The following is a 7500-nucleotide window of genomic DNA, read 5'->3' as shown; positions in this document are numbered from 1 at the left end:
TCCATGTAAGATCTCACCTCGTGGAGCCTCAATTATCATGAGAAAGGTGAGGGATCAGCCCAGAACTTCATGGCAGGACCCGGTCAATGACCTGAAGAGAGCTGGGACCACAGTATCAAAGAAAACCATAAGTAACACACTACGCCGTCATGGATTAAAATCCTGCAGTGCACGCAAGGTCCCTCTGCTCAAGCCAGCACATGTCCAGGCCCATCTGAAGTTTGCCATTGACCATCTGGATGATCCAGAGGAGGAATGGGAGAAGGTCATGTGGTCTGATGAGACCAAAATAGAGCTTTTTGGTTTAAACTCTACTCGCCATGTTTGGAGGAAGAAGAAGGATGAGTACAACCCCAAGAACACCATCCCAACCGTGAAGCATGGAGGTGGAAACATCATTCTTTGAGGATGCTTTTCTGCGAAGGGGACAGGACGACTGCACCATATTGAGGATGGATGGGGCCACGTATCGTGAGATCTTGGCCAACAACCTCCTTCGCTCAACAAGAGCATTGAAGATGGGGCGTGGTTGGGTCTTCCAGCATGGCAACGACCAAAATCACACAGCCAGGGCAACTAAGGAGTGGCTCCGTAAGAAGCATCTCAAGGTCCTGGAGTGGCCTAGCCAGTCTCCAGACCTGAACCCAATAGAAAATCTTTAGAGGGAGCTGAAAGTCTGTGTTGCCCAGCAACAGCCCCAGAACCTGAAGGATCTGGAGAAGATCTGTATGGAGGAGTGGGCCAAAATCCCTGCTGAAATCTGTGCAAACCTGGTTAAGAACTACAGGAAACGTCTGATCTCTGTAATTGCAAACAAAGGTTTCTGTACCAAATATTAAGTTCTGTTTTTCTGATGTATCAAATACAAATTTCATGCAATAAAATGCAAATTAATTATTTAAAAATCATACAATGTGATTTTCAGGATTTTTGTTTTAGATTCCGTCTTTCACAGTTGAAGTGTACCTATGATAAAAATTACAGACCTCTACGTGCTTTGTAAGTGGGAAAACCTGCAAAATTGGCAGTGTATCAAATGCTTGTTCTCCCCACTGTATATATATTTTAGGGTGGTCCAAAAAAATGAAATTCAAAAATATCATCATGGTTCCCTCCAATGTTTTTCATTTTATCATGAATATCATTATTTTAAAATCTCTTGGAATCAAACAATATTAAAAGGTGGCTCAATGCATTTGAAAAGTTCAAATTTAATGTGATGTGGATTTTTTAAACCCACCTTGTTGTGATCGTTGTCATCCTGAAGGATTCTAACTGGCCGATTGTGGAATCCTATTTGACTTCAGACAGAGTTTAACATTTGTCCGATTTGATTATAAAATCCTACAAAAAAACCCTATCGACACTGATAAAACTGATGTCCACACAAGTCCTTCCTTGTGAAACAATTTATTTCCTAATTATGCACCATACACTTCTCACCCTTGTACAATGAACTTAAGAATCCCCATTGATTGCAATATTATTTGATTCTATTTCATTTATTCTTACTTTAGTTAACAGTTAGACCAACCCGATTCAATTCACTTCTACATTACATCAGAGAGTTTTATTCTAACTTGGTACTTGGTCAGTTCCAAGGAGTACGAGCCACTGAGAAACTATACTTCCTCACGTGCTCGTACTGAGAACATGTGTCTTTCAAAACATTTTATACTTCCATGAGAGAGAGGAATGGGATATTCACCCAGACTGTAGACGTGTCCTTCAGACAAAAAGCCACTTCGTACATTTTCTAAGCAAAGGTTCATTTATCAGCTCGGTCACTCTGCTCCAGAACAACACATTTCTTATCATTTAGAGCAAAAGTCTTTTGGCCAGAAATGACAGCCAATTCAATTTGCAGCATAAAAGTTACATTTCTGAAACTCCATTTGTTGCAATTTAAAATACATTAATATAAATTTTTCCCCCACACTCCCCCGTTTTTTTTTTTTAAGGAAAATTTGAATAATTTTTCTGACACATGATTACGATGTCCCATTCCTGAAGGAGAAAAGATTTCCATTATTCAAGTTCAAACAACAATGGCAGCGAGTGCTCATATCAGAAAATGAGTGAGTTTCCATTTAATTTATGGCCTGTTCATCAGCATGTGTCACACATTGAAAACATGCTACCCGAAGTCAGAAGATAAACATGTCAGGGTGTGGATAGAGCGGCACCCAACGGGAAACACAATCGAAGCACTCCTTGAGCTGAGGAGAAGGTAGATGTGGGCAAGTACAAGTTTGGGCCGGACACTGGGTTGAAGGAGCGCTGTGTGGAATTCCAGGCCTGTCGTACATTGAAGCGACCACAGCAAGTTCACGATGTATTGGCAGAGCGGCAATCGAGAGTGTGGCTGAGAACATTCCTCCACGCAGGCACCACACAACGCCGATGTTAAGACTTTGCTCAACCTTCTCCTCAGTGGATTTTTCTTTCTTTTCCCACATTGCTCCATCTTATTTCCTCGGGAAGGGGCATGATCATGTGTTGAATGCTCAATCACCCAAATCTGGGTTCTCCCGTCGTCCAATCTTTGTGTGGAATTTCTTTCCAAACTTTATTTAGATGAAATCGTACATTGCTTCAAAGACTGCTTTCAACACTCCGAAACAAACAAAGCATCAATAAAACACCAATCAATAAACGTCATGGGCATATGTAGTTCTACAAGACTAACAAAGATTCTTATGGAAGCATTTAACTTGCATTATATGTCATATCAATATTTTAATCCCTTTCTTGTTATTTCCCAAAACAACATGCTAAAATATACAGAAATCCCAGTTGTACGTATACTCAAAACATCCATCTCATTTGCTATTTCCATCGACATTTTAAATCTCTGACATTTCTCCATCTGTCCACTTCTCTCTCACCAAAACAGCAAACATGCTGCCATTTTTCCAACTCACATACACAAACCATCTATCACTTCCTCCGACCTTCTCAATTACGAATCCATTTTCCTTTATCAAAAAAATAAATCATTTTAAACAGTTGTACAAAAATTGTCAAATCACTTGTCAAATCACTTGTCAAATATCATTTAAATTGCAGCTCAAACACTCTGTCTACACATGCAGCTACACCCTCCACAATCTTTATCCCAGTCTTGGAAAAGCATCTTAAACTTCAGACTAATAAACATCCAAACTCTCTTAAACAACTTTTTGGTCAAAACAAAATATTTCCTTTTAAAATCCATAAATGAAAAATTAAATCTTCAGCATCTATCCAATTAAATCATGAATTTACCTTGACTGAATCGATCAAAGGGTTACACTGGGTTGTTTGCCATTGCCTTCCCAGCACAAGTTCAGGTAACCTCAACATTCGCAGACGAATAAAACAATATTTCAACGTCCATCCAAGGGAATCATCTATTATCTGTGAATTGCCCCACGTGCTAAACATCATCAAATCATTAAAATCATTCCAAATCACGTTTCTACATTTAAATCACAGACAGTATATCCACATTCACAATTGTTATTTCACAATTTATTCAAAATCCCGATGGTTGTAAAATAAAACTTCAACACTTTTTTCCTAAATGGACTTCACTTTAAACATTCAGTAGAGAGGGTGCGCACAAACACCAAGGAACAAGGAACAGGAAGTTCTCTCCACATCCGGTGGGAAGAAAAAGGAAAAAACTCTGACAGGCAGAACCCACAGTTTGCATTACTCTGTCATGGCTTCAACACATACACTAAACAGCATTGCATCTCATAGACTCGCGTGTGATCACGTGACAAATACCTATCACATTTCTATCTCATCCTCTTGAATCTGCATATGAATCGAATTTCACACCTAAAGCAAAGGCTCGAACAAAGACTCAGTGTAAAGATAGGCCACCCCCACCCCCCACAGGTCGAGTGGAGGGGGTCTCACACAGTGTAGTTTGCGACCTTCGCGTGGAAATGCAACGCAAAGAATGTATAACATGCCATTTCAAACAAATCCACAGCTCAACTCAGCACGAGTTAAAATATCATCAAAATTCCAACAGAACACGTTTCATTGCAGTGAATATTGGACTCGCACAAGTTTCATTTTTTTTTTTTTTTTACTCTCAGGAACACATGCATCTCAATGCAAATCACCAACCATGCTCCCAGCCGGTTAATCGTCTCCTACACTCTACAAAACGTTTCGTGCAAATCATTGCATTTACAAATCCGTAAATCCTCCACACAATATAATATAACAACCTCACTGCCAACAAACTTCCAGTGAGTTCAATGAACAAAAAGTAACTCTTATAACTCTTACAAACAGGTAACTTACAATGTTTATCGATTTTAACCCTATCTCGGCGTCTCAGCCGTGTCCTCGGCCTCTCTCTCACAGCCGGTCCGTATCAATGCAAACATGTGGCATGTCGCTTCATCATGCCCATTTAATTAAGCGTCTGGCTCCTTAACGAGCCTCTTCTTGTCATCTGACTCCTCTTCTTCTCCAGCACTTTTGTAAAACAACTACAGTACTTATCGTTTACTTTAAAACGGACTCCCTCCGCCGGATCCTCTTCTTTCTCTCAATAAAATTATCTGACAATGAACTTTTCTTTGTTCGAAATGCATTACCTGCTGAGAGCGCTCTCCCTTACCTTCGCTCAAGCACTTGTCGTTCCTCCAGGCACTGCCTCCGGCAGATTAAGCACCTCCGGTCACGAGCACCGCACCAACGTCGGTTCGAATTCGAGTCTCGGCGCCAACTGATGTGGATTTTTTAAACCCACCTTGTTGTGATCGTTGTCCTCCTGAAGGATTCTAACTGGCCGATTGTGGAATCCTATTTGACTTCAGACAGAGTTTAACGTTTGTCCGATTTGATTATAAAATCCTACAAAAAACCCTATCGACACTGATAAAACTGATGTCCACACAAGTCCTTCCTTGTGAAACAATTTATTTCCTAATTATACACCATACACTTCTCACCCTTGTACAATGAACTTAAGAATCCCCATTGATTGCAATATTATTTGGTTCTATTTCATTTATTCTTACTTTAGTTAACAGTTAGACCAACCCGATTCAATTCACTTCTACATTACATCAGAGAGTTTTATTCTAACTTGGTACTTGGTCAGTTCCAAGGAGTACGAGCCACTGAGAAACTATACTTCCTCACGTGCTCGTACTGAGAACATGTGTCTTTCAAAACATTTTATACTTCCATGAGAGAGAGGATGGGGATATTCACCCAGACTGTAGACGTGTCCTTCAGACAAAAAGCCACTTCGTACATTTTCTAAGCAAAGGTTCATTTGTCAGCTCGGTCACTCTGCTCCAGAACAACACATTTCTTATCATTTAGAGCAAAAGTCTTTTGGCCAGAAATGACAGCCAATTCAATTTGCAGCATAAAAGTTACATTTCTGAAACTCCATTTGTTGCAATTTAAAATACATTCATATAAATTTTTCCCCCACAAATGCCTAAAACCATGAAAATAGTACAATGGTGTCAAATACAAATATCATCATAGCTATCATCAAACATTGCTTTTCGGTCACTTATATTTGTCCTGTCCAGAGCAGTTACCAGCTTTGGTGTCACAGTCACTACGTGCTCGACTGAGGGCTCTTTGCAGTGGGAGGCGTGTTTAAAGCATTATGTTTACTTCTCTGACAGGACTTTTAGTTGATTTCGTTGAAATTATATTTTCCTCACAAAAATGCTTTAAATAACCATACCAGGCACATGCTCGTATAATGTGCATTGTGCAATATGGCAAAATTTCATTGTTGATGAGGCACCTTTTAAAATTGTCTTAGGAAGCTGAAACTTCACATGATTTATCAGTATGATCAAATGAACAAAATTGGGGGAACCATTAGCAGAATGCGGAACTTTTTTTTAACCCTATATATTTGGACCACCCTAATCTATATATATATATATATATATATATATATATATATATATATATATATATATATATATATATATATATGTATTATGTAGATGTATATGTGTATATATATATATATATATATATATATATACAGTCAAAGCTCGTTACTATGCCACCTCGCTTCTATGCCACTCTCGCTATTATACCACTTTTGCTCGGTCCCGACAAAATTCAATACAAAATAAATTTACTATGCCACCCCCTACTCTCGCTACCATGCCACTACTGTGTGACTGTTAAAAGGCACGAGTCGTGAAAAAATCTGTATTGCGCAGTGCTCGATTATCACACTCACGTCCAAAGGCGAAGCGACGAACTACAGTCCAGCTGCGCACAACATAACTCAATACGTACGCGCATAGTCAGACTGTGTCAAAACACGCGATTCTTCTCCCCGATGCCAGCCACAACAAGCCAATCACAACACGCACAACGAGACACAAAAAAGCGCGAGCACACACACAGACACGCAGGCACACGTACAACAGTGACATCATTTTTTTTCAAATTCAGCCCATAATGTCAGCTCAGAAACGCAAGCGAACCAACTTTATGCTGAAGGAGAAGAAGGAGATCATCGATGCCGCGAAGAAGGAGCCGAATCAGTCCAAGTTGGCCAGGGAGATCAGCAAGGAATGGGGCGTCGAATTTAAGAGAACCACCGTGAAGGGCATTCTCAGCAAGAAGGATGCAATCGAGGCTGCAATCAAAGCTGGATTTCCATCGAAGCGCATGAAGTTGATGCAGGCTCACGTCCCGAAGCTTGATGAGGGAGTGCTCATGTGGCTGAAGCAATCAAGAGGACAGAATGTGCCTGTCAGCGGCGATCTGATCAAGGAGAAGGCGATGAAACTGGCCGAGCTGATGCACATCCCAGACTTCATGGCGAGCGACGGTTGGTTGGGCAATTTCAAGAAGCGCCACGGCATCACGTTCAAGACAGTGCAGGGCGAAGCTGGAGCGGTGGATTCGCAATCCCTTCTTGAGTGGCAACAACAGGTTCTCCGGCCCTTACTCGGGCAGTTCTCCGCAGACGACGTCTTCAACCTGGACGAGACTGGACTCTTCTGGCAGCTGCTTCCGAACAAGACCATGGCTTTCAGGGGAGAGCGGTGTACTGGAGGAAAGAAAAGCAAGCAAAGGATCACTCTTCTGGTTGGGGCAAACATGAGCGGCAGCGAGAAGTTCCCTCTTCTGGTGATTGGCAATTCCAAGAAACCCCGTGCCTTCAAGAACAAAGAGATCCCGGTCAAGTACAAGGCGAACTCGAAGGCGTGGATGACGGCGGAGCTTTTCGAGGAGATGTTGCGTGCGTGGGACGGATGACTCGGCCAGCAGGGACGCAGAGTGCTGGTCTGTCTCGATAACTTCTCTGGCCACCCTCCCGAGCTCGAGCTGAACAACATCCAACTGGTCTTCTCCCCACCCAAAACGACAGCCAATTCGCAACCAATGGATCAGGGAATCGTAGAGAACCTCAAGCACCACTACAAGAAGCTCCTGCTATGCCGCCGGCTTGAGGCCATAGACGAGGGAAAGGAGTTCAAGTTCACGTTGCTC

The 7500-nt window shown here is 41.6% G+C and overlaps 2 protein-coding genes and 1 long non-coding RNA gene across 4 annotated transcripts in view; 2 read left to right on the top strand and 1 right to left on the bottom strand.

Moving 5' to 3' along the window:
• The window catches only part of LOC147027062 (uncharacterized), a 514850-nt gene that overhangs the window by 381330 nt on the left and 126020 nt on the right, over positions 1 to 7500 (top strand). The gene's annotated exons all lie outside the window — the stretch shown is intronic.
• LOC147027063 (uncharacterized) overlaps positions 1 to 7500 on the top strand; it is a 209948-nt gene that overhangs the window by 99723 nt on the left and 102725 nt on the right. The window lies entirely within an intron of this gene.
• LOC147027065 (uncharacterized) lies at positions 2145 to 5426 on the bottom strand. Its single transcript, XR_015058658.1, has 2 exons — positions 3268 to 5426; positions 2145 to 2614 (listed from the first exon to the last, which is right to left on the bottom strand). It is a non-coding gene; the product is annotated as an uncharacterized LOC147027065 (long non-coding RNA).

This window comes from Eptatretus burgeri, chromosome 5 (assembly GCF_056783735.1).
Source record: "Eptatretus burgeri isolate ZD-2024b chromosome 5, Ebu_testis_v1, whole genome shotgun sequence".
Taxonomy (NCBI): domain Eukaryota; kingdom Metazoa; phylum Chordata; class Myxini; order Myxiniformes; family Myxinidae; genus Eptatretus; species Eptatretus burgeri.
The sequence above is the reverse complement of the archived record's forward strand: the minus strand, read 5'-3'. Positions and strand labels throughout refer to the sequence as shown.